Source organism: Carettochelys insculpta, chromosome 5, assembly GCF_033958435.1.
Source record: "Carettochelys insculpta isolate YL-2023 chromosome 5, ASM3395843v1, whole genome shotgun sequence".
Taxonomy (NCBI): Eukaryota; Metazoa; Chordata; order Testudines; family Carettochelyidae; genus Carettochelys; species Carettochelys insculpta.
Genome location: NC_134141.1, coordinates 103,515,492 through 103,543,407, shown reverse-complemented (window position 1 = coordinate 103,543,407; position 27,916 = coordinate 103,515,492). Strand labels below are relative to the sequence as shown.

Here is a 27,916-nt window from a genome sequence, read left to right as displayed (position 1 = left end):
AATCTCTCGCCACTTCACAACAAAATTAAAAACAAACTAAAAACCCCAAGAGAAGTTATGGTTCTGTTACTTTGTAAAAGGATCTGGAATAATCAACAGCATTCATGTTACTGTTATCACTCTACAAATAGGGAGCGAGTCCTGTCCCACTGACGTCAATGGCAAATGTCCGTTGACGTCAGTGGGAGCAGAATCAGGCTCCTAAAGATAAACACCTAAGTCTAACTTAACCCCAATATAAGCACATAGTTTCTACTAACGCCAACACGCTTTGTATATGCGTGTCTAAGAAATAATCTTGATCCTAAAAATATCTGAGGTGAGAATATTAATTTGCTTGTAGAAATCATAGTTACACAGTGTTAGATGATTGCTTAATAGAGTAATTCAGCTCTAGTTCTGAATCAAATGTTACTGTTAATCACTTATTACTAATGGTGAATAAAACATCATGAGAGAGACCTGCTTGACTCTAAACTCATACCCAGGGTCTTGCCAGGTCTTCTGAAAACAAAAGCCTTGAATAAATGTTTTAAATGTTTTTGACTTTGATCAAATAATACAAAATTTCTCATGTGTGTGATTTTTTTTTTCCTCAGGTCTTGTCAATATTCAAAATGTTACAGCTGCACTGCTGCAGGGCTTCAGGATAGAGACTATCTTCTCTGCTGGGAGGGGTCCTCTTGTCATCATAGGTCATCCACTTCTCCAGGAGGTGGTAGGTATGTCAACTGAAGAATTATTTCATTGACCTCACTCTGTCAATAATGACTAGGTTAGCTTAACCATGTTGTTCAAGCTATGGATTTTTTGCACTCCTGAGTGACATAGCTGGGTTAACCTAGCTTTTTAGTTTAGGTCGGGTCTCAGTGCTGGTCAGAAAATGAGGCCACCCAGTCATTGGAGATATATATATATTCATACATAAAGTGCAGAGCACCCACAGTTCTAATTTGCTTCAGTGGAGGGTGCTGGCACTCAGCAACCAGAAAGTTCAGGCCATTACTATGCCCTGGCTATTACTATGTCCTGTTCCCATATGCTCCAGAATTAGAAAATTTCCATACACATCCGCAGTAAGATTTTTTGGATCAAATTTCCACATACAGACCATTTCCTTTGAACATTTAATTGCTTTATATATATATATATATACATATATATATATATATATATATATATACACACACACAATATTTAAATTTAGTATTCCTTAAATATATATAAGGAATATTAAATTTAAATATATATATGGGCATCCTTACTCCCAACTTTCTAATCTGAGATCTTCAGTAGAAAGTGAATTTTGCGTAAGCCTTGTCCTCGCCCTCTGCATAGCACTGAATTTCACCTTTAAGAGCTTCTGTGGAACAATTGCCGCTGTTCCCAGATCTCTTGAAGCTGCCTTGAAAGGCCTATGGATTGCCAATGTGTTGCTCAGTAAATTTAACTAATTTACAGAAGAGGTGAAGAAAAATCCTGCCCCTGATGAAATAAATTGGAGTCTCCACAGACAAGATAATTATGAATTTAAAGCTGCATTAAAAATTAGAGCGGTTAAAGCTGCTCCTGAGGTAACTTTCCTAGTTGATAAATATGCAACATATAACCCAAGCCTCCAAGAGCTTAATCATCTTATTGTATGGTCTGTAGGCATGAGAAACTATACAAGTAGTTTTTTTTTTTTCCTTTTTTGAGTTCATGTTTTTCCTCCCCTTTTAACTCTCATCTTAATGGACTTTTAACAAGATTAAATCATAGTAGCAGGTTTTTTTCTATTAAAAAAACAAACAGTTCATGTGAAATCAATTTATGCACCTCATGATGTACCAGTAGAGGGATGAGAATTATTTTCTAACTTTGTTCTGTAAAGAAAGCACAGTAAGTATAAACACAGCTTGCTTTCAAAAGTGCAGAGCACCCACCATTCTTATTTGCTTCAGAGGAAGGTGCTGGCACTCAGCAACCAGAAAGTTCAGGCCATTACTATGCCCCATTCCCATATGCTCCAGAATTAGCAAATTTCCATACACATTTGTGGTAAGATTTTCTGATCAAATTTCCACATACAGACAATTTCCTTTGAACATTTAATTACTTTATATACAGTAGATCCTTTCCATTATGTAAGGGATGGACAAGGCTCCAAGATACTCATCTCATGGAGCTAGACAAGACCTCATTGACTGCAGTCCCCTGTCCTCTCAGCAGGAGCAAGCACCATCCCTAACAGATTTTTTGTTTTTTAAATCTATTTGCCCCAGACCCCTAAATGGCCTCCTTAAGGATTGAACTCACAACCCGAGGTTTAGCAGGTCACCGTTCAAACCACTGAGTTAGCCCTCCTCCAACTTTAAAGAGCCCAAATACATACCTCTAAAGGGTGCCCTCCTCGTGTTTTTTTAAAGTATCCAAGCATGTCTAGGGTTTCTATTTCCTAGGCCATAGCTGACTTGCACTGCTTAGGCAACAGAAAGTTGGACAGCTAGTCTAAGTGTCAGCCTAGGATTCCACTAGCTACCAGGTCACTCCCTCTGCATAGGGACAGGGAAGGGCATGCTGGAGATATGCCAGGACCTTTAGAGGTGAAGCATATTCAACAGCACTCTAGCTGATCCTCAGATGATGTAGTGGTCCCTGTGGATTGCTGCAGGTGGTATAATTCAGCAAAGCCCCAGTGCTGCTCTAAGTAATGCTGGAGGTCATTTTGGTTCCCATCTGGCAAATGACTGGGGAACAGAAATATGGGCTAGAACCATTTTCACCCCCACTCCTCTTTGTACTTGGTGTACCTGAGTATCTGGGTCCAAGGATGTAGTAGCTTAAAAGTCTCCTTCAAGGCTGAAATCTTAGTGGAAATCATGTTAGAGCAAAGAACTGTATTCTCAGCAAAAGTGGTTCTCAAAGTATGGTATCTGGAGCACTTGCTGATGGCTTTGCAAGCGCTGGCTGTTCTCTCTGTTTTTAGCTCTTAAATCAAATGAAAAGACAACTTCAAAATATATTTGGGGAGAGGAGGCAAGAGAAACTATTTGGCTATGTCTGCACAGGAAGCATCTGTTGACAGAAGCGTCTGTCGGAAGAGATGTTCTGACAAAATTTCTGTCGACAAATAGCATCTACACATAAAAGTGCTTCAATCCTTTGATCTACTCTGTCGACAAAAGGTCCCCCCAGAATGTCTACACACTTTTTTGTGGACAGTTAATGTCTGAAAAATGCATGTTGTGTGTAGACGCTCTGCAAGTTTTGTCAACAAAACTCTCTAGTGTAGACGCAGCCTTTAAGTTATGGTCCACGCTACGAAAAGACATGCAAACACAGAAAGCAGAAGAACCTCTTCAAAATAAAATTAGATATCTTCATTTAATACATGAATAAGCAATCCCATATTAACTAAATTATGTGTGTTTTTCAATAATTTAAGGTGCAGATTCTGCCTTGAAAACTGTGCAGGCAAGACAGTGGCCATGCAATTCTCAATGCAGCATCAGAGCCAAAGACATTAAAAAAAAAAAGCTAAGGTATTTCCTATCAGAGATATCAGGTTATTCATAATCAGGTTATTTACCTCTTCTCAATGTCCTACATTTGTAAGTACTCTTTACTAGCTACCTCTTCTGAGAGGCATAATTTGATCACTATAGAGCTCCCAGCATTCTGTTGGTCTCCAAATTTTTTAAAAAACAAGAAGAGAATCTCTTAAAAACTCAAAAACTTAATTTGGACAAAGGCAGGGTTTGGGTGGGAGATGCGACGTTGGGAGAGACAGCTCTGAGTAATAGATGAGTAGACATGAAATCTTAAAGCCTTAAGCTTTTCTGTTGTAAATGTAAATATCATGTCAAAAACAGAGTTCTGGGTTTCTGATTTATTTCAGCAAAAAGTCTTTTCAGAAAAGTTCCAGCTCACTTCTTGTTACTTGCTGCCGCAGAGAAGTAACTTAGGCTTTCACTACACAATCGTGTCCTTCCATGATTCAGCTTCTTTCAGTTAAATGCACAGAAACACTAAGGCAGAGCCGGTCTTCGGGGCCAGCATGCTTGGCAATCGCCCGGGGCTGCCACTTTCAAGGGGACACCAAAAAACTGGTCTGGCATGTTGGCCTCAGCTGCTGGCTTGGCAGCCAGCTTTCCCCCTCACTGTACACTCCCAGGTGGGCACTCTGCTCCGGGGCTGGCTCCCATCGTGCTGCCCACACTCCTGGGTGGGCACGCCGCTCTGGGCAGCTCCTGCCATGCTGCGCACTCCAGGATTGGGCTGGCTGCTGGATGTGGACCTGGGGCAGAGTGTTGGGCTCAGGATTATTGTGGGGGCAGTCATTTTTCAAGGGTCTGCTAAAATTCCCCCAGGGCCACCAATTGGCGAGGACTAGCCCTGCACTCAGGTAATCCTATTCTTTCAGTATAGTCAGGAAGAAATAACATATACTCAACATTTCTGGTTCTTGTACCATACAAGGAGTCAAATAAGCAACATTTTTGAATCGTCTGTATTCTTAGTTGCCAGGTTTATCTATGACATCATTTATTTTAATTTTATGAACCAGTGAGATGCACCAGTGGTGCAAGTAAACAACATTTCTTACCCCTACCGGAGGGAATTGGCACACTGATAAGGGGAAGCCTCGTGATTCCCATGTGAGCCCCCCTACGTGACACTGACCTGTCCCCAGGCCAAGACCCCCACACTCTTCCTCACCCTCCAGCCCACATTACCTCCCTCTCCCATCCCCCCTCCCTGCACAGACCTGGGGCACTTATGTACAGGGCTAGACCTGGGAATTCTGCTCCTTTGCCTGGTGGGAGGGGCAGGGGAGAATGGAACAGAACTACTGGCCCTGCCCCCTCAAGCCCTGTACACAGAGACAGAGCTCTGTGGAGGGGCTGGGATTGGGTGTTCTGAATGGAGCAGAATGCTAGCAGCTCCTCTGTGTTCCAGCTGCGTTCAGAGAAGCAGCAGCCAGTGGAAGGACTGGGAATGGCTGGCAGGGAGTCTTTCTGGTACACCATACTGCATGGTTTCCCAAACTGGGGGGAGGCGTGAAGAAATTCCGGGGCGGGGGGGGCGTGCGAGGCCTGGCTTTGCGGGAGGGCAGGGGAGGGGTTCAGGTGGCCAGCCAGCTTGTGGGACTCGTGGGGCTTGGGTGGCTGGTCCCAACAGCATGGGGCTTGGGCAACTCGGGCTGATGGGTGGGTGGCTGGCCCTGGCAGCGCGGAGCTCAGGCAGCTGGCCCCAAGATCATGGGGCTCAGGTGGCTTGGGATGGTGGGTGGGCGGCTGGCTCTGGCAGTGCAGGACTTGGGTGGGTGGCTTGGGCAGTTGGCCCACAGCTGGGGTGGGTGGGTGGCGGACGGGCTGGCAGCTGGTCCTGACAGTGTGGGACTCGAGCAACTGGCGGGCAGGTGGATGGCTGGCCCCGGCGACTGGTGGGCGAGGGGGTGGCTGGCCCCGCTGGCATGGGGCTTGGGTGGGTGGTTCTGGCAGCGCAGGTCTCAAGTGGGTGGGCGGCTGGCACAGGCAGCTCTGGAGGTTGGCACAGGTCTCAGGCAGCCTGCCAGCTGGGGCTGCAGCAGGCACCCGCAAGGGGCCAAGGCAAACTATTTGTGCTTATTTTTAATTTTAGATAACATTTTTATATCAAGCTTTTGTGTTTATTTCAAATTACAAATTGAGTTTTTTGTTAAAAGAGGCGGGATTGGATAGTGGTAGAGAAGAGGTGGGGGGGCATGAGGGTTCCTCAGAAATCCAAAGGTGGGGCGTGATGCTGAACAGTTTGGGAACCACCTCCATACTGGCTACAAATAACCTACCAGAACAGCATATCAGCCCATATCACCAGCCCACTTGCCCCACTGAAAGTAATTCTGATTAGGTGTACTCAGCAGGTCTGATATTTTCCATTTTTATTTATGGGAAATACCCTCTGAAGACAGAGTTTCAGATCTGCAGGGAATACTCACTGAGCTAGACAATCCCTATCCTGCAGCCCTGGGATCAGGCCCCTTTGAGTACGAGTTACAGAAGCAGCCCCTAATTTAATGACCCTGACTGCCTAACGTTTGGGATACTTTATGAGCCCTTTAAGGTTTGTTTTGTTTTGTTTTTCCAGAGAATTTACACGAAACTAAAAAAACTTCACTGAACAATTCACTTGCGGATAATATCTGTGGAATAGTTTCATGGTGATCAGTGAATTGTAACAGCCAATATATTGGAAACAAATATTGAAATTTTTTTTTTTACCCCACAGATAATACTGCTCTGGCTATGCCCAAAATTGCAGAGCAGTATTTCCTTGATTCCTCTGCACATTCACTGAACCTTACAAAGGATAACAGCACAGCAAGAGTTAATGCTTGAGCTAAATTGTCGTCTGCTGTTGTGAAAGGACAGCATTTGGTTTAAAGTCTGGGTTTAGTTCTGCTAAGACAGGTGGAAATTAAAGGTTTTGGCAATCATTTTAAGGCCACGGTATAGACTATGCACAAACTTTGTGGTCCCTTTCGCCATTATAGTTAGGACCAATGACTCATCCTAAAATATTTTTGTATGCTTAAAATATAATTTTGGTCTCAACTCTAGTCCAGCACATATGACCACATTTACTGTACTTCATCTTCAGGTCTGGAGGATGTTTGTAAAATGTTCTCTTTTTTGTCTGTGAAGCTAAGACTGAATTTAATATTCCCATTAGGAAACCAATAAGGCTATAAGTTTATTATTATTTTCAACTGTTGTACTTTGAATCCAGAAGAACACTGCTACCTATAAGTGTTTTAGTTGCAAAATACTATTGTATTCTTGTGCCTAAAGACTATATATATAGTCTCTACAATTGTATCTAATCACACTAATGGAGAAGCCTCATTAAACAAAATCAGTCAGTGGAGGCTGATGACACCTGAAAAAGGGCAAGGACACCTGATGTAAATCTTCTTTCAAAAGAATAGAAGCAGGTTAGTTTAATAAAATAACACTGGAACCTGATAACTAAGGCTGGCCTTGGCTAGCCAGCATAAGGAAGTTTATCCCATGGGCATGTGATCTTAGTCTCTCAAATAAACTAAAATTCAGCATTAGTTCTTCAGGGACTGTCTAACTCAGCAAAATCTAAATCAGGGATCTAGACCTGATCCTTCTTTTGCTAGGACCCTCCAGGGGGACTACTCCTGTCTCTATCACCTTTCTGCTTATCTATCTCTATCTTTCTCTGTCTGCTTATCTCTGCTCTTTCTCAGAGATAGCAGAAAACTCCTTACCACCTCTCTGCTGGATCATACATCCCCAGTCTACTTACAAAGTCAATGTTGCCTCTCCTTGCCAGCGGGCAATTATCTCCCTCCCTCCCCACCCCTGCCCCACCAGCCCTTGGTTTCAGAGCATGACTAACATTTTATCCCTTACCTTGTAGGTGATTGGAGTTAAAACCCCTCATATACCTAAAGATGATCTGTTCTTAATGTAAGGGCCAGGTTTGTCTCTTAGTACAGAAAATTGAGTGGGTTTAATTATGTGAATCAGGGCAGGGTGAGGGGGTCAGAAGAATGCACACCCCTGAGCAGTGTGTTTAAGACCACCCAAGTTCCCATTTACATAACACTAAGTTGACAGACGACGACTGTACTCACTGAAGTGTGAAGCGGCACAGCTGTAGTGTTTTAAGCTATAAGCTTTTTCATATTCTCACACAATAAGTCTTCCTCTCCTCGTAGAAAATGGGAAGGATTTTAATTCACAAGTATGATTAAATCCATTGTACGCTCCATAGGAACAGGACAACACTAGCAATATTAGCCAGGCTTGATTTCTGCAGAATGTTCCAAGTGAGTGACAAGCTCAATTGCCATTTTTGATTGCGACCTTCAATTTTGGGGTCCAACTAGAAACACATATTTTGCTACAAACTGGTTGATAGTAACATCCAATAGCTCAGCATGGGTGTGTCTACACTTGCAGTCCTCTTTTGAAAGAGGGATGCAAATGAGGCAAATAAAATGCAAATGAGGTATAAATGTGCATATTTGACACCTAATTTGCATATTATAATTTCAAAAGAGCTTCTTTTGAAAGAAGAAAGCCAGTGTAGATGCTGCTTTTTTGAAAGTAAACCCATCTTCGAAAGAATCCTTCTTCCCTTTATTTAATGGGAAAAAGGATTCTTTTGAAGATGGGGTTTACTTTCGAAAGAGCAGCGTCTATGCTGGCTTTCTTCTTTCGAAAGAAGTTCTTTTGAAATTAGAATATGCAAATGAGGTATTGAATATGCAAATTTATGTCTCATTTGCATTTTCAATTTGCCTCATTTGCATGCCTCTTTCGAAAGAGGAATGCAAGTGTAGACACACCCCATGAGTTTACAGTTGTCAAATTTTGGGATTTAAAAAATAACATTTAAAAAAAAATTAAGCCCAAAATGTAACTTTTTAAAGTTCTGGATAATCTTTTTTAAGAGGCAGAATGATAAGCTCAAAGGTGATTGACTGCATGAAAATAATGTGGAATATGGCATGTAACAGGTGAAATGGTCTGCAGATTGGCTTGTGCACTAGAAACAGCTGAAGTCACTGTTGTACTTACTGCCTAAGGTCAAGCCAGTCAGTTCTGGTGTGAACTCCTTTGTCATTAAGCTAATGGGAGTGAAAGCTGCTTTAGTAAGAACATTACAACTGTTATCATAAGGCTTTAATCTGCCAGGTGCTGGGTGTTTTCAGCTCCCAGTAACCGTACCAGAATTTGTAGGCTTGCTGTAGAAGAATTTCATTCACATGTATGGGCTTTTCATGCACATAGGGCTTGACTATATGTGACCACATAAATTCTGGCAAAGTGTATGGTTGAGAATTTCAAACAGGCCAAAGAGATTGAAGTACAGTAGACCCCTGACTTATGCAGGGGGTTGTGTTCTTGCACAACCCTGCATAAGTCAAAATCCGTGCAACTCAGGGGAGCCAGGAAACTGACCAGTGCAGCTCTGGGCTGCCTGCTGCTCAGAGGTCGGGGCAGCAGCCTGACCCTTGGATCTGCTGCTCCACTCCTCTCAGAGGATGCAGACAAGAATCAGGCTGCCATCCTGACTGGAGTGGTTTCCCTGCTCCTTTCCGGGATGGCAGTCTGACTGTTAACTGCTGCCCCGACAGGAGCAGTTTCTTCTGTCACAGATGTCAGCTGCTCCTGTCAGTGGTGACAGCCCAGAGTCAGTTTCCTGGCACCAGTGAGTGGTGGCAGCCCTGGTCAGTTTTCTGACTCCAGTGAGTCGGGGGGAGCCGGGAACCAGGCTGCCACCTGGCTCCCGACTCCCAGCCACTTGCTAGAGCCAGGAAACAAATCAGCACAGCAAAGCTTGTCAGTTTCTCTGCCCCTGTCAGTATAGTAGTAGTAGGCATCCTTCAGTCTGCATAGACTATGGATTGCGCCCTTTAAAGTTTCAATTGAGGACTTCATTTACAGCGTCTATTGTGACTATGAAGACCCACACGAGAGTGACAGTCCTTGCTGCAACTCTTGCAGATGTAGTGGGTGTCTGGCAAGTCCTTATTGTGCTTTTTGTGTGCTCGCTTCTCCTCTGCTAGCTGTCTGATCTTCAACTCGCCCTTCTGAAGGCCCTTGTGTAACCCCTGCCTCCATCTGCTGCGGTCATCTGCTAGTTCTTCCCAGTTGTCCAGCTCGATGTCTACCTCTCTGAGGTCTCTCTTGCAGACATCTTTGTAGCGCAACTGGGGGCGTCCGGGAGGTCTTTTGCCAGAGGCTAGCTCACCATACAGGATGTCTTTTGGAATCCTTCCATCATTCATCCTGTGGACGTGGCCAAGCCAGCGGAGTCGACGCTGCCTGAGGAGGGTGTGCATGGTTGGGATTCCAGCCTGCTCGAGGACGGCGGTGTTGGTCACTCTGTCCTTCCATGATATTCCAAGGATGCGCCTGAGGCAGCGCAAGTGGAAGACGTTCAGCCTCTTTTCCTGGCGGGCATACAGGGTCCAAGTCTCGCTGCCATAAAGGAGGGTGCTGAGGATGCAGGCTCTGTAGACTTGCATTTTGGTGTGAGTGTACAGCTTGTTGTTATTCCACACTCTCTTGCTGAGTCTGGACAGAGTTGTGGCTGCTTTTCCAATCCTCCTATTTAGCTCAGTGTCCAATGACAGGGTGTCAGTGATGGTGGATGCGAGGTAAACGAACTCGTGGACGACCTCTAATGTATAGTTGTCAATGCTGATTGATGGGGATTCAGCAACATCCTGACCGAGTACGTTCGTCTTCTTTAGGCTGATGGTAAGCCCAAAGTCCTTGCATGCTTTGGAGAACTGATCCAGCAGTTTTTGAAGCTGGTCTTCTGTGTGAGACACTACAGCAGCATCGTCTGTGAACAGCATGTCTCTGATGAGGACTTCTCGCACCTTAGACTTAGCTTTCAGCCTTTCAAAGTTAAACAGTTTCCCTTCAGATCTTGTGTGCAGCAAGATGCCCTCTGTTGAAGATCCAAAGGCATGCTTCAAGAGGAGTGCAAAGAAGATCCCGAACAATGTCGGAGCAAGCACGCATCCTTGTTTGACACCGCTCCTGATTCTGAAAGCATCCGATAATGCGCCGTCATATTGGATGGTTCCTCTCATGTCTTCATGGAACGACTGGATCATCTTGAGTAACCGTGGAGGACAGCCTATTTTGTGGAGCAGTTTGAACAGACCATCCCTGCTGACCAAGTCAAAGGCCTTGGTCAGGTCGATGAAGGCTATGTAGAGTGGCTTTCTTTGCTCCCTGCACTTCTCCTGCAGCTGCCTTAGAGAGAAGACCATGTCAACGGTAGACCTCTCTGCGCAGAATCCGCACTGTGATTCGGGGTACACCCTCTCAGCAATCTTCTGGAGTCTGCCAAGGATGACGCGAGCGAACAGTTTACCAGTGACGCTTAGGAGGGAGATTCCACGGTAGTTGTTGCAGTTGCTTCTGTCTCCTTTGTTCTTATACAATGTTACAATGTTAGCATCTCGCATATCCTGTGGAACCTCACCCTCTTTCCACAATCTGTGCATCACAAACACATTCTTCCAAACGAAGCCACAGCACAGAGTGTCGTGGAGACACCCACGCTCGAAGCACTGGCATCAACTAGATGTGGTCATCACTAGGCGTAATAACCTCAAAAACGTCCTTCTGACACACACCTATCATAGTGCTGACTGTGATACAGATCACTCACTAGTTTGCTCCAAGCTCAAGCTGAGACCCAAGAAGCTGTACTGCTCTAAACCTGCTGGAAGGCCCCGCATTGACGCCAGAAAGACGGCAAACTTGGAGAAAGCTGAAAAGTTCAGAGAGACCCTCCAGGAAAATCTGCGCAGCGGCCCTGGGGGTGCTGATGTGACATCCAAATGGCAACATCTGAGGGATACAGTTTACAACACGGCCTTGTCAGTGTTTGGAAGAAGAGCTAGAAACACGAACGACTGGTTCGAAGCTAACTCCGATGAGATGATTCCAGTCATTGAAAAGAAGCACGCTGCGCTCCTGGAGTACAAACGCTCACCGAGCCAGAGTACCCAGGAAGCACTTAGAGAGGCCAGAAGAAGAGTACAGCAGACAGCCAGGCGCTGTGCCAACAACCACTGGCTCCAGCTATGCAGGAACATCCAGACCTGTGCTGACTTTGGTAATCTCAGAGGAATGTACGAGGGTATGAGGAAGGCATTAGGACCCACCCAGAACAAGATGGCACCTCTGAAATCCAAATCTGGTGAAGTCATTGCTGACAAAGCCAAACAGATGGAGCGCTGGGTTGAGCACTACTCCGAGCTGTACTCACGTGAGAACGCTGTCGTTGACGCAGCCCTCGATGCCGTCAAGCTCCTACCAGTAATGGACGAACTGGATCAAGAACCGACTGTGGATGAACTGAAGAGAGCCATCGACAGCATTGCAGCAGGAAAGGCCCCTGGTCAGGATGGTATACCACCAGAGGTAATCAAATGTGCCGCAGACACACTCCTGGAACCCCCTACAGGAGCTACTGTGCCCTGTCAGTGGTGACAGCCAAATGTCAGGCTGCCACCCCGGCAGGAGCTGGGAAACTGCTCCTGTCACTGGCGGCAGCCTGACTCTCACCGCTCATGACAGGAGTTAGGAGGCTGGCACCCCTGACAGGAGTAGAGAAACTGCTCTTGTCAGGAGCAGCAGCCTGACTCTTGCTGCTCCTGAAACGAGTGGGGAAACTGGTCCTGTTCAGGGAGGCTAGAGTCAGGCTGCTGCCTCTGACAAAAGTCGTTTCTCCACTCCTGTCAGGGCAGCAGACACTCCTGTAAGTGGCAGCATCTCAGCTGCCGTAGCTGGCAAACTGACTGGTCCGGTAGTGCTGGTCAGTTTCCCCATCAATCAGAGCCATGTTAACCTGAGATATGTGCAACTTGAGTGCACGTATCTCATGGGTCTACTGTACCCAATTCATAGAATGTCAGTGTAATTTGAGTAGCTACATCCCCTGGGTACCTTTGAAGATCCCAACTCAAGTGTCCAGCATTGAGTGAGTGTGAAACAAAGTCTGACACATCCCAGTGGAAATGAAATTTATGTCATCACATATTATTGCGCAATAGAATAATGATGGCTAATAGAAGAGAAATACTCCCTTTAAGCTGGGATAGTCCAGTATTTTTGTTTCCTTAATAAAATTGATTAAAATTGTTTGGGATGAGACATCATGTGCTTAACAATGCCATATGTAGAAGTCTGTAGGAATTTCTGCAGGGCAAAAATAACTGTTCATTCTTCTAACTGAAAACGTAATATGAACTTTCTATATCAGCAAGGTGTTATTGCTCATAGACTTTGCAATTCTAATCTAGCCGGTAAAAAGAAACATTGTGATGTTGGTTTTATCTTCAATATTTTCTGATCTCTCTAAACCCTATTGTTCTGCAACATTTTGGGCCTTTTTTTGGGTGGAATTATTGTATGCATTCTGGTCACATGAAAATGGGCAGCATACCAGCCACAACAGAGTAGCAAGTAAACCTCTACTAACTATTGAGGATGTGAGTGACGTATGAATAAATTTGAATATTGATTAGGTCAAGTCAATCACACCAGAGCAATGGATGGACTAAAACTGAGTCCTTACCAATGCTCCCAGGATTTTACCCCGCGACCCTGCTCGCCGTCTACGGTGGGTCTAATCACAACGGGGTTTTCAGGGTGTGTGAACTGCGCTGCTGCGGTGTGTTTACCCAAGGAAGAAAATACAAACAAGATGTCAGGTTCAAACAGGGAGACAGGGTTTATTTTATAACCCAAAAGTATGAATTTTGGTAAGCTAAGTTGCACAAAATATGTAAGCCCTTGTTTTTGTGGAATAGGCACAGGATTTGAATACTATGGCTTATAGCCTTAAACAATAGGTAGCTGCTGTAACAGCACTGCTATCTAATCCCTCAGCTACTTACTGTGCTTCTGGGACGGACCGTGCAGCCTTCGATGCGTGCTGTAAAATGGAAAGATTAACTTCAGAGCTGTATTGTATTTATTTATTTATTACTGGATCTTCCTGAGGTTCACCAGGTCGCTCAACCCTTGGCCGACTACCGCGGGGAGCAGATCTTACTTAGAAAAAGAATTTGCCTGCGCTAAGCTAGGTCAATTCTCTAGTTAAATGGGTTGCCCTGCTGGCCAAGCAGGGGAGAGCCCAGTATATGCGGGGTTTCCTTCTGAGAGGTTTTCCCCTTAGTTAAGTGGAGGGGTTGTCCTAGTTAAAGGTTATCCCCCCAAAAAATGGTACTGCCTATTTCGACCACCTTGTTATGGTAGCCCTTTATTGCAGACCTTCATTACCCCTAAAGGGTTACTAAGAATACCAGGGTTTTCCCTTTATAGGGTTATCCCTGACCGCTCTACCCTCCTAAATAGGGGGGAGCTTATAGCTCTGGATTATAATAACAAAGCAGTTTACCTAACTACCCTCCTGTGTGCATGCAATAGTTTTAGGCTAGACCAATAGCATTGGCCCCCTGTGCCTTTACAGAAAGACAAGGAATACAAAATATAAGGCGCTGATCATGGACTTGGGGAAGTCCCAATCCACCCTCTATTACAAAACTGTATAAAAACATTAACTGCTCACCTAATTATTTAACCCTAAACCCAGACCATAAATACCTCCTTATTCCTGCTCTGTGATCCAGGCGCTGGGCCTGTAGTTCTCTTCGAGCTAGGAAGTTATGACCCTCACGGCGCGCTTGTACGGCAGCCGCGTCAGGTCAGACAGTAAAGGAGGGAGAAAGAGAGAGCCAGGAGGAAAAACCGGCTTGGTTAACAAAAACCTCCTGTGTTTTTTAGGAACGACCGTGATATTTCAGACACCGGCCTGAGCTAGGGTCGGTGACTGGAAGGGCAGGGTCGCTGCTGCGGTTTCCCCGTGCAGGGCACCGTTGTTTAGGCGGTGCGGTCTGCCAGGCAAACCCTCCGGATAAAAGAACCGGAGCCTTACTAGTGATTTAGCTCTATGGAGACTGGAGCTCTTCTGGTCTTCAGGCTGGAGTTCTTCTGTTCTTCGACGGCCCACGGCGGCTAGAGAGCGATGACTGACACGCAGGTCAGCTTCGGCTCTTCTGCCAGCGATGTTCAGCTACAGGCTCAGTCCAGCTCTTAGCTCAGTCCTTCTCCGTAGTCTTCTTTCTTCTTTGTCAGCTCTCCTCTGAGGTCTGGTCCGGAATGTCCCAAACAGGGCTGCTCTCCTCAATATATGCAGCCTGGGTGGACCTGTTTGACAACCTCTGCCTGCTAGGTCCTCCTCAGAGCCACAATGTATCAAAGGGGCATTTGACTATTACATATGTATGAGGATTCTAAAGTAACCAATCAGTTTGAAGCCTTTCAAACCATAACTTCATACATATTCATAGCCCGCCGAATATTAATTGCAACTGTCATTTTCTAACTGTCATTTTCCGGCGGCCATTTTGTGTTTCTAAAACTCCATTTTAACAGTGAATATGGTTTTTTAATTTATCTAATTTTGATGTGGTTTGTGAGGGAAATATGTCACCACTGCTGGTAAAGCAGATTATAAGTTTAAAATGCTTAGCTTAAGAGCTGTTTGGTTAGGATGCAGGGCAACCATACAGACACCACAGCTCATGGACAGGGACATATAAATCACCTCAGAAGAGGATATTTCTACACTAACAAGACTCACACTTCTTTTAAGGACCTGGTTCGGCAAAGGATTTACACATGTTCTTAATTTTAAGCACGTACTTAATTGCTTTGATAACCAGAGATGATTTTAAAGTTATAAATGTGCTTCAGTGCATTCAGGCCCACAAACTGCCTGGAAGTGTAAGTTGGGTGTGGTACAGAAAATACTGCAAACCCCTGAACAATCAGCAATACACTGGGCCAAATTGTGTCCCACACCTGGACATGAAAAAGGAGCTTCTCTTTGTGTTTACCCCCGCCGTCCTACGCGAGGGAATGATTCCTTGGCACGGTGCCCAATTTTCCAGACACTGGAGAGCCTTCTTTGCATGATTCAAAGTCCATGCAAGTGGCAAAGGAGAGGGCAAAGCACGGGACAAGAGAGAGGCAAATAGGTCCTTAAAAAGCTAATGCAGCCAAGCCCAAGAGCCAGAGTATTGGCATTACAAAGAAATTATGTATTATTACTGTGCTTCAATATAGCAATTCTCAGACCAGGGGAACTAAGGTACTGGGCCTGCGCCTCAGAGAAGCCTTAGCTGAGGAGCATTTTTGGCATCCTTCCCTCCATTTGTTGAACTTTTGTGTACCTTGATTTTTTTCCTTGCTTTTGTAGGCCACTTCATAACTTTAATGCACAATTTGTACACATTAATTATTCCCACACAACCACATATTTTCATGTTAGGATCTATAAATCTAGGAGGCGCAAAGAAAATGCAGTTCTCAGAATGTCTTGGAGGTTCCACAAGATTCTACAAGGGATACACAATATTGTAGGAGGCTAGTGAAAAATGAATCCACAATACCTAGGGAATACCTGAAACATTTTATTTCAGACATTCTATTTCCCCTTTTGTTGCTAATAGCAGAACCAGCGCCCCAAATTCATCACCCTTCTGGTTTGATACTCTGAGTTGCCTTCCCCCTAAACCTGGACCTCCCATGTAGATAGATTTTTTTGGTATTATAAACCATGCCATGTCACACCTGGTTATGGCTTGCATGCTACAGTTACAAAAAAACGTTCCCATCATAAATAGCAAGGTAGATAGGAAATGTGGTCTTATAGAGATGAAGGTTCAAGGTGCAGGTCCGGAAATCAGGAGATCTGAGCTCAATATCTGATTTCACCACAGATTTTGGACAATTCATTTAATATCCTGAAGTTCCCACCTGTAAAAGAATGATACTTTCTGTCTCCCATGATTTGGCTGTCTTGTCTGCTTAGCGTGTTCTGTTATGTGCCCAGGCCCTCCAACAGTGGGGGTTGGCACAAAGCGGGCAGTTACCCCTGGGGCCCAGTGTTTCAAAGGGGTTTGGTGCTCTGGCTGCTGCCGCTGCTAGTTTGGCAGCAGCGGTGGCCAGAGTTCCAGGCACCTTTGCCAGGCCACTGGTTCACTGCCATGTGTAGCTGTGAGGGAGTGTGGTAGAGGAGGGAGAAATGCTGCGGTCCAGGAAGCTCTGACTGCCCTAAGCCCCACCCCTTCTGCCCTTCACCTTCCCACTTCCAGGGCACAGAGCTGGGCCCCCTGTCCCACCTTGCACCAGGTCCACAGCAGCTGTCAGCCCTGCTGTATGTGCCTGAAAAATGCTTACAAAAACAAGGCCTTGATTTCAGTTGGAGCCTCTAAATATGTAATGCAATACAAATAATTTAAGACAAGTGTGTGATAATGACATTGTAACTAGTTTAACTACAGAGAATTACACGCACATTGTAACTGCAAGGTGTCTGCAATACAGTTCATGTATAAATAGCGTGGTGATTATCACAGTTAAAATATTATTACATTTTATTCATTGTAACTTGTAGGAAGTTTAAGAGCTGTTAGTTTTGGGAATCTTTTAAAACCACAAATTGTGCCCCAAATCTGCATGGGGAGGGTCTCATTGTGTTCATCTCCTATCCTCTACATGAGGGAAGGATTCCTTGGTACTGCCCACTCCCTGAAGAACCATGCTTCCTGGTCCATGCAGGCGCAACGACACTGAAAAACCCTTGAACCAACCCTTGGCTTTTCTGTTTTCTTTGGAAGTCCATCCACAGAGGATTATCCTATTGCAACTATGCAGAGACATTTGCTTAGTCACTTCCCAGGATGTTAGTAAGTAAAGGGCTTTAGTTTCCATGGCTTTTAGTTTGTCAGTTTTCAGTTAATAAATTAAGACAAAAATATAAAACTATGAATGAAAACTAGTGGCAAGTCAGGGGTCCTATTAGCTGTGTGTACACTGCAGTGCTCTTTTGAAAGATGAGCTTTTGGAAGATATCCTCCGGAAGACCATCTTTGAAAGACCGCGTCTACACACGAAAGCGATCGAGCCTTCGATCCCCTCTTTCCAAAGACTGCTCCACCCTTTCGAAAGAGAGCATCCACAAAGGCACTCTTTTGAAAGAGCGGAACAAGAAACACCGTGGACAGGGGGCGTGTGGCTGATAAGCCTTCCAGGGCCCTCAGCCAGCTTCTCCTTTAAAGGGCCCCTCTCAAACACCTCCACCCTGCACACGCTGAGGCCTGCAGAGCTGCAACACACACCACAGAGCCTATGCATGAACCCGATGGCCAGCACCACCTGATGGATCCAGATCAGTAATTCCTGGCATTGGAGCTGACCTTCCCATGGCCACCCTGCACCTTCTCCTGGAGGCCAGCCCCCCCACTGGGGCCCTGGAGCCCGTCCACCCGGGATCCCACCAGCACCGCCCCCAGCACCTCGGAAGCCACCCCAGCAGCTCCAGCTGATGGAAGTGGCTGGTGATGGGGGACTGGGATGATGTCAGATGGCTGCAGAATTTCTGAATGAGTAAGCGGACCTTCCAGGAGCTCTGCCACTGGCTTGCCTCTGCCCTGAGACACCAGGACACCCACATGTGTCCCGCACTCCCCCTGGAAAAGAGGGTCACCAATGCCATAAGGAAGCTGGCAACCCCGGACAGATACCAGTCTGTGGGGCATCAATTTGGGGTGGGTGAGGCCACCATCGGGGCTGTCCTTGTGGAGGCATGGCATGCTCAGTTCATGCACCCACCACAGGGAGAGGGGAGGAGCCTTCTGGGAAAGGGGGACACTTGAGAACTTGGGCCATAAGGGAGGCGGCTGAGCACACCCTGTCACGCCCTCATGAGAGCACACACTGTCCTTCCCATGCAGGTCATCCACATGATCAACGTGATGCTGCTCCACAGGGTTGTCCATATAGGGGATATGGATGTGGACATTGTGGGATTCGCTGGGCTCAGCTTCCTGCATTGCTTTAGCAGCTTGGATGGAATGCACATCCCTATCCATGAGCCAGAAAACAGCGCCGGCCACTATGTCAATAGAAAAGGCTTCCACTTGGTAGTGGTCCAGGTGCTGGTGGACTCCAAGAGCTGCTTACTTCATGGATGTCTGTGTGGGCTGGGTGGGCCTGACACATGACGCCCGTGTGTTCTGGAACTCCAGGCTCTGCTGCCGCATGGAGGCTGGGATATACATTCCCCTGTGGGAGCTCCAGATCGGGGATGTCACCATGCCCCCTGCAGCTCTGGCTGATACAGCTCTACATTGCCCCCCGCCCCCCGAGGCTTTTAACACTCTCCTCAACCAGGCCTGCAACGCAGTCAAGTAGGCCTTTGGGCACCTGAAGGGCTGGTTCCAGTGCCTCCTCACGTGCCCAGAGGTCAGCCTGCAGAATGTCCTGCAGGTGGTGGCACCCACTGCATCGGCCACAACACAGTGGAGGGCAAGGGTGAGGCTTTCGTCCAGGGGTTGGCGGCCAAGTCTGGCCCCAGCTACGAGCAGCCAGTGACCCTGCATTGCCAGGCATGCTGAGACAGGGTTCACATCAGGGAAGTCCTATGAGAGAGCTTTTCCCATGGGCCTCAGTGATTCCCCTGAGAGCCACCCCACGCAGGCCCCCTGCACATACTCCCCTCACCGTCCCCCCCATAACCTCCCCTACACAGCCACCACTTACTATCCCCCACCATGAGCACAGGACACAGGGAAGGTGCCAAACTTAACAGTTTAATGAAAACTCTTGACTGTGATATTTAGAAATAGTGAACACAACTATTTACAGTGGAGAACAGGGGCAATCTATCTACATAAGGGGGCTGGGGAAGGGGAGGGCAGCTCAACTGGGGGAAGGGGGTCATCAGTCCAGGGCAGAGGTGGAGGAACGTGAGCCCCATTGACCCCGGGATCCCCACCCACCCTGATTCTGGGTCCCTGGCAGGGCTGGGGTGAAGCAGGAAGCATGGGGAGGTAGAGCCATTGGAGGCCTTCAGCAGGGTCAGGCACAGCAAGGTCAGGCTTGGCAGGGGGATGCAGTGGTGGGCTGGGGGGTGACTGTGCAGGCCAGGTGGCACAAGCGGTCTCACAGGACTGATGTTATGCCCCACAGGTTGCGCATGAGGGCCTCCCAGGCCACCCTGTGCCATGCGAGGCCTGACTCCTACAGATGGAGGGGCAGCTCTGCCACCTCTGCGTGGTGGTGGATGAAGTCCTCCTCCATGGACCACTGCTGTGCCCCCCTGGTGTGGCCCTGTTATGCTGCTGTTGGGGTGGGGTGACTGGGCCCCCTCTTCCACCTTCACTGGGCTGTGCAGGACCACGGACAGGTCGGGACTCTCCTGGCCCTGTTGCGGCATGGCTGCAAGGATGGAAAGGGAGAAGCAGATGGCACATCAGTCCCTCAGTACTGGCCCAAGGGCTGTGCCTCTCTGCCCCCTGTGGGTGCCAGCCCCCACCTGCCTGTCCAATGGCATGGGGGCCATGGGGTATCACCAGCAATGAGGGGTTCCCCAGCCATGTGGAGCAGGAATTGTTCATGGTCCAGCTCTACCCACACGCTCCCTGTGTGTGTGGCTCACAGCACTGTCCATGGGGGTGGGTGCTGAGTGTCACTGGAGGGTGTTGCAGTGTGCCGTGAGCCACGGCCATCGAGGATGTGTCCATCCCGGGTCTGCTGGGTATGTGGGTGGCCTGCTGGCAGCTGTGGTGCCCCCACCCCACAAGCAGGGGTGTGCACCCCACTGGGTACTAACTGGAGGGTCCCTCACTGAGGTCTAGCAATGTCCTGCTGGCCATTGCTTGGCTCTACAACCACAATGGCAGGTCAATCACCAGCGCCCCCCATTGCTCAAGGCTCTGGACAGTGGCTCCGGCTCCGTGCCTGGCAGAGTGTGGCTGCCATGGGGTCCAGACGCCCCATCGTCCTCAGGGTGCAGCTCATCTGCTGCTGTGTCAAGGACTGCAGGCAATGGGGAATTGTCCAGGGGCCCCAGTAAGCTCCAGAGCTCCCTGTAGTTGGGGTAGGTTGCAGGACTTGCCCTGAGCTGCTGGCGGAATCTTGGGCTTGCTGAATCTCCTCCACTTTGCTGCGGACGTGCTCCTGGGTCCAGGCAGGGTATCCCCAGGCAGTCAGTCCATAGGCAAGACCAGAGAAGGCAGCTGCGTTCCTCCGCTTTCCACCCATCTCGCAGAGGACCTCCTCCTCCTCCTCCTTCCACAGCCCCAGGAGGTCTCTGAGCTCTGGTTCAGTCCAGGAGGATGCCCATTTTTCGAGGCTGGCTGGGGTCCTCTGAGCCCTGGGAGGGTTGGGAGGGTGAGCCCTGGGGCTCCGGGGAAGCTGGCTGCTGGACATGTCCCTGTCACAGTTTGGTGGGTGGCTGTAAGGTTCTGCTAAAGACAGCTCATGCCTTTGCTGCCAGCACACTCTCAGCTTCCTGCCACGGGGTTTCTGGGTCCATGCAGCTTTAAACGCAGCTGGACCCAGGGACCATAGGGCCGCACCCCTGCCAGCCAGGCCGCCTGAATGACCCAGCTGACCAGCGCAATGGAGGACTCTTCTTTCGAAAGAGCAGCCTGTGGAGCATCTACAGATGTTCTCTTTTGAAAGAGTCTTTTCAAAGGGGGCACTCTTCCTAATGCAGGACTGGTGGAGTGCTTTCAAAAGCTGTGCTGCGTTCCTCTGATTTCCTTTTGAGAGAGAGTGCATTTTGTATGTGGATGCTCTACATGCTCGTGTGAAACAGGGCCATGTTTTCCGAATGTACTTGCTAATGTAGACGCAGCTATTATGAATACACTTAGAACTCAACAAGATGCATATAATCACACCAATTTGTTTCTCACCTTTTAGAAGTAAGTTTATGGAAATGGACCACATCTATCTATGTGTTCCAGATGATAGTGTTACGATCAGAAACCTCTATGTGCTTTGTAATTACCTCATGAAGAACTGCAGATTGACTAAAAGCACACTTATTCTCCATTAATAATTACTTATTTAAAATAGTGTTACCACTACAGAACTATATATATAATATGTCTGCCATCTGAGACAATGAATTTACACCCTGCTTATCTCCATAGACTCTCAGCACCTAATGTAGTCTATGTGTTATTTATTTTCGTGCCAGAAACCCTGCAACAAATGTTTTAAATATAGCTCTGAAAAAATAATGTAGACCTGAAAGGTAATTTGAGCAGCCTTAATTACCACAGAGAAGTGGTTCTCAGCTTTTACAGGAGTATCCCTTTTAGGAGTCTGATTTGTCTTGCGAAGCCCCATGTTTCATCTCACTTGCAAAGTACTTGCTTATAAAAGCAGATGAAAAATACTAGAATCAGACCACACAATTACAGACAAATTGCTTATTTTCTCATTTTTGTATGAAATTTTAGTTTGTATTGACTTAGCTGGTGCTTTATATCTGCAGGTTGAAGCGCTCTCATCCGGCGCCCTGGGGACCTGACGATGCTGAATGAGAGAATTTTCCAGACCACAGGAGGTCATTACGAGCATTACCAACACTTCCACTGTGCTCTTAGAAAATATTTAGGGGTAAATTGCAGCTAAATAACAGCACAGAACACTGAGAGCCAGGACAGGTGGTTTGTAAACAAAGTTTACGGGTCCACAAGAAACATGGCCATGCCCATAAGTAAGTGGCCACTAAAACAATGCCAGATTACAGATGAGAGAGTGCCAGATTAGCGAGTTTCAACCTGTAGACTGTTAAAAATTAGGCAACTATTTCGATGAGTTGAGCAATCCCGTTGAAGACCTCTGTCCCCCACACATCTACTCTGGGTTAAGAACCACTGTCACAGGGCAGCAGCTACCAAGCTTGGTGAATTGAGAAAAGCAACACTCTAGATTAAGATTGATATGTTGCTTGGCTCCAAATAAACTATTGAAAGAACATAAAGAAGGAAGGTGAAATTGATAAGGCTGGAATAGTAGCCAGTAAACAGGTTAAACTCTCATCAAGAGGTAACATCTTAGGAAGTGAGAGACCTGCGAAAGAACATGGGAATAAGAATAGTATGTGGTAAGAAAAGGAAGTAAGTAGGGAAAGACATGATTGTTCTGTTAAAAGAATAAACAGGATTAGCCTGTAACAAGATTATCAATTCATTCTGTGAGGTGACACCCAAATAAAACAACAAGGAAGCCAGAGGAAACTGGAGGAGTGTATTGGTTTTATGATGGTAACATAGTCCACATGGTTACAGAACAAGAGTAAAGGCCTGGTTACACTTCACTACCGCTGTAGCCATAGGACTGAATCATATCCAGAGCTTGAGCCCCTAGCTTATGCTGTCTACATTGCCACTTAATTGTTCGGGTTGTGAAAAAACACCCCCGGAGTGATAAAAGTTTTAGCTTTGAAAAGCACCAGGACTTTATCAGCTGGATACGACCCCTGGTTTGGGGTGGGGTTTTTAACCACCAGGAGTGCTCTCCCTCAGAGGTAAAGCGTGACTACGTTGCCCATGGCGCACTGCTGTGAGGTGGGCAGTGTAGACATGCCCTATTCATGTCAGCTCTAAGTCTGTGTCATAGAATGGCGAATGCTATACCTAGAGTCACAGCTGAGCAATGAAACTGCATTTTTCACATACCTCTGAATGCCTCTCTGGCCCAGTCTCCATTAGACCATGCCCCCTGGGACTCCTCCAAGCATTCCAATGTGCTGCGCATCTTTAAACACGTCAGCAGTTAAAATAAACCACCACCAACCTGCCAAAATTCCTTCCCACCAAATTACTGTGGATGCAGCTCAGGGGTAACCTTTGTCAGCCAGAAGCAACAGCAGATTTAAGGTCCTGTGATGAAATTCTCTCAGGCTGTATCTAGAGTGCCAAGAACTGTCAGCAAAAGATACACAAATTGTGCACCACATTTGTGTATCGCTTGCTGACAGTTCTCTTGGGAGAGGCTTTCCCACCATAAACTATCAGAGTATTTAAAAAAAAAGACATTTTTAGAATGATGATATGAAATATTTATCACACAAAGGCATTTTTCCATAGCAGGACTGCAAGACTGTTAGACACCTTATTCTGCCCATAAAGCAGAAATTTGTTAGTCTTTAAGGTGCTATAGAAGCTGTTGTCATCTCAGAGTAAAGTATGTATTGTGAGTTTTGGTTCACAGTGACTTCACCTCATCCAGCTTGGAATGGATCCTCAAAGTCATATGCTGCATGTGTAACAGATTAGCTCTTCTTATGCCAGTCTTAGTGTGGAATTGGGCAATGACGATGCAGAAGTGGCTGAGGCACTCTTCTTTGTGGAAGGGGAGCAGTCGCCGTGCAGAGCCTTCCCTTCATGCATGGACCTAGGCCAGGGATGGGCAATTATTTGAAGTGAGGGGGGCACTCCGAGATTTTGGTAAATGATCAAGGGCCTCACTTTTCTCTGGAGCAGTGCCAGGGTCTGGGACTGAGGCTGGGTTCAGAAGTGAACTTGGGGTAAAGGACTGGGGTGCAGGAGAGAATGTGGGGGTCTGAGACGGCGCTTGGGTGAAGGAGGGGGTTGTGATCTGGGGAAGGGCTTGGGGTGCATGGTCCAGAGAGGGTATGGGTGCAGGAGAGGATTCTGGCCTGAGGGAGGGATGTAGGAAGTAGTGCAGGCTCTAGGAGGCGAACTAATCAGCTCCTGGCCATTGCACTCTAAGGCAGCCTGCCTTGCCTGCCAGCAGCCACAGATCGCCTGGTTTTCTGTGCTGTGGGAGAGTCTTCATGTGCTGCTGCATCCCCAGGACAATCTCTCTCTTCCTATTGGCCAGTTTCTAGCCAATGGAAGCCAAAAAACCATGCTCTACTCCTCCCACCCCCATCCAGCTAACTATCTTGGCTCCCATTGGCTCTCTCCACAGTCAGGGACCAGATTAAATGGCTTGGTGTGCTGGATCAATCTTGCCCACCCATGATCTAGGCAGAGAATCCAGACCTATCTATCTGTTCCACAGGATGCATATTTACTGGACTTCATTCTGCAGAGGCTTCTGCTTTTTCTCTTATTTCCTAAATGTTGCTTCTGTTATATGCTTGCTATTTAAAAGTGGGCATTTGCTTTGCTTTTTTAACCTTCTCTGGGCATGGCCTGTGCAACAAAAATTAGTAAATAAAAGCTCAGCTGGTCTCAATCCAGCTGGCTGGCCGCAGGAGCTGGAAGGATGCCAAAGTAAGGTTGGATCATGGCTGTGTAAACAAATAGCAGCAGCACCTTTACAATTCTTCTTTTATGCCACTTCACCATGAGATGTATGGCTGACAGTTGCCTCCTAAATCAATACAATGTCAGTGTTGGTGCAAGAATTATGTGAGGAACAGCACTAGAAGATGAAACCAGTAGTACTATTACTCGGTGCTGGTGTGCAAAGGAGCTGTTTGTTCACACATACCAGCTAACCTGGACAACCTGCAAGTAGGATAGTGTCGGTAGGTAGGATTCAGGTGATCACTCCCCCCACAACCTGCCCCTAAGGAAGCAGCGGGTCAGGACCCTTTTTCCCTTGTATTCATGACAGCGCTCGGTAAACTGTCGGATTAATAGCCAGTTCCCTGCACTCCAAAGATGTGTGGTCTGAGAGCTGGTGGTGGGATGTCTCACCTCTGAACAGGATGCTCCAGCCTAGCACATGCTGTTTCTTTTGACTTGTAACAGCAGCGAAGTGCAGGCAGCTGTATGTCATCCCTTTGGCATCCGACCCCTTGATCAGAGATGGACAAAAGGAGAGTTTCAGGAGTGTGTGCTAAAACTCTTCCAGTAGCTGAATGATTAAAATTATTTCCCCGTCTCTGATGGAGTCACCCTCTCCCCAGCATTTATTAAAGCTCATAAGCATGCTTTTGGGGAGTGTACAATTTGCCTTGGGAATGGACTGTACTGCACTAAGGGCAGTTATGGTGTCTTTCCTTGGTTGTGAGGATTGACTCAGCATAAATAGGGAGGAAATTGTGTAACACCATTTTGTTAAAAGTACTGGCAGCACAGCACCAGCCCACCAAATAAAGAACACATCTGGTAGCATTTCTCTTCTCATTTGCAGCACCAGCCAGGGCACAATTCGGCCTTTACTCATTACATTACAGTGGGGGCTTGGAGCCAGGACTCCTGATTTATAATCACTTCTGTGCTAATGACACACTGTGGGTCATTGGGCAGGTCTCTAAGGCTTACATTTTCAAGTGTGCCACAATGGGCGCATCAGCTTTGGGGAACCCAGCCTGAGGTGTCTTGGGTCTGTATTCAGACAGTTGTGCACCTGCAGGTCGTATTGATTTTAAAAGGATTTCAGCCTTGTTCCTCCATCTCTATTGCCTTTCTGTTTATAATTATTCCACGTCTGTCTCTTAGCAGCCACTTACACTTATGCCTTAGCTCCAGCCAAGAAAACAGGCAAACATCTCCCCTTAGCACTCAGTGTAAATGGATTTAATGGACTGGCTCCAAGGGGTGCTCCAAGAGTGGTACAGTCTGAGAATCTACACCAAGTTCCCATTAGCTAGCACTGCCATCAGGAATGGGAGCCTGAGGCTATCCTCAAAACAAGAGGCTCTTGTGTGAACAGCAGAGCAATAGGCTGACAGCTGATCGTTTAGTGTTAGCGTCCACGTTTTCTCTCCCAAGCTATGCCACAGGAACTCGACTGCTCCAAATCCAGGTCTGAATCATTGGTCTATTGTGCTTCTTTCAAACCATCCCCCTCCTTGAGTGGTAAAGGTTATGTCAAAACGAAGGAAATCTCTCTCTGTGTTTCAGATATGCCCGTGCCTATCCATATATTACAGGTGTGCACATTCAGCTGTTTGCATGCACAGGCTGGATTCAGACGCACGTGCTAAGTACCTGTAATGCAACAGATGTCTTCCAGTCTTTTCTCATATTTTAAACTTACTTTTTTCCTTAAGCCTGTCAAGAGAACACTGACTCCTGCAGTAAGTATGTTGAGTACTGAAAATAATAAAATAATAAAACGCACATTTAAGTTTTTATTCCCCAAATGCCGCCGTTTAAACTGTTCCACAGCCATCCCTAATTAAAAATACTTATTTTGATTCCTGTGTCAACCAAAAAACAAACTCAGCTGGCCTAGCTTGGCTGTACAGGGCCAGTCCTAAAGCAAATCTTATAGAAGCCTGAAGGGGGCTCTAAATTACTCTAACTGCCAATGGCTGTGTGGGGACAAAATGGCAGCTCAGAAGCAGTGAGGAGGAGGCTGTGGGAGTTACAATAGTGAGTCCATGTCACTGGATGATCCCAGAGTCACACAAGAATAATCTTCTGGAAGATGGTTGCATTGCTTCTACAGATTCTGCTTTTGCTGCTGTGCCAAAAGGTCATACCACATCTAAGAATATAACCCTCCATCCCAACTGAACCAGCAGGAGAAACAAGAACTGAAATCTGTAGCTTACTGAGAACCAACTGTCAACAAATCCTCAGAAAGTGCCTTTTTTGTGCCTTGTCAGCCCCAGCTGCAGGATTGCCTGGTGGTGGGGGTGGGGGTGCAGGGGGAAAGCCGGCTGAGTACCAGCTCCTCTTTTTTTTTTTTTTAACAAAAAAGCACTGTCCTCAGATATTTAAATGAGGAGAATATCAGCTTAGGCATCCTAACAGTCCAGAGGTACAACTAAAAGGGCCTCATTAGTTAGAACATTGTTGAAATGTTCTTTGATTTGAGGAGCCATAAGTGATTAATTCCTTATTTGTGACAACACTTGTACTAATTTCAGAAAACTAAATTCTTTTTTGCTGATGTACATTGTACACTATACAAAGTACATGATAAAAGATTATGATAATCCTAATTCTTTGTACTTCCATGGTATAAAGGGTCAGAAGGACACTGAGCCAATGTTATGCATAACTTTATTGCAATCTCCTTTTTCTTGTATTTCATCTTAACTCTGCTGCAGCACAGGCAAAATTTAGTCTTTTCCGAGATCAGAAATACTCCTCAGTTTTATTGTACATAAAGTTTTATTGTACATACACTGTGAAAAGCAGGTGTTAGTAGTTCCCATTTTACTCGACAGAGAATATAATACAGTTTCTTAATAAGCAAGTATTTAATGCACACAGAAAACATGGTAATTAATATGTAATGTAGTCTTAGTATACTATGAATACTTTTAATTTCTATAAAGGGGCAAATCTATACAAATTTATTCACTATATTGCTGTTACCTAGATCCTCTAATTTTCAGAAACAACTGCCGAGCCCGTGTAGAAACTGCCACACACCATTTCTAGGTGTTTCTGGGCTATTCTACATGAGTTGCTCTTCCCTGTCCACAGCTGCGTCTACACGTGCACGCTACTTCGAAGTAGCGGCACTAACTTCGAAATAGCGCCCGTCACGTCTACACGCGTCGGGCGCTATTTCGAAGTTGAAATCGACGTTAGGCGGCGAGACGTCGAAGTCGCTAACCCCATGAGGGGATG

General features: G+C 46.5%; 1 long non-coding RNA gene across 1 annotated transcript; it reads left to right on the top strand.

Moving 5' to 3' along the window:
• The first annotated feature begins 250 nt into the window (after positions 1-250).
• LOC142013795 (uncharacterized) lies at positions 251-27,916 on the top strand. Its single transcript, XR_012645788.1, has 3 exons — positions 251-319; positions 600-722; positions 21,895-27,916. It is a non-coding gene; the product is annotated as an uncharacterized LOC142013795 (long non-coding RNA).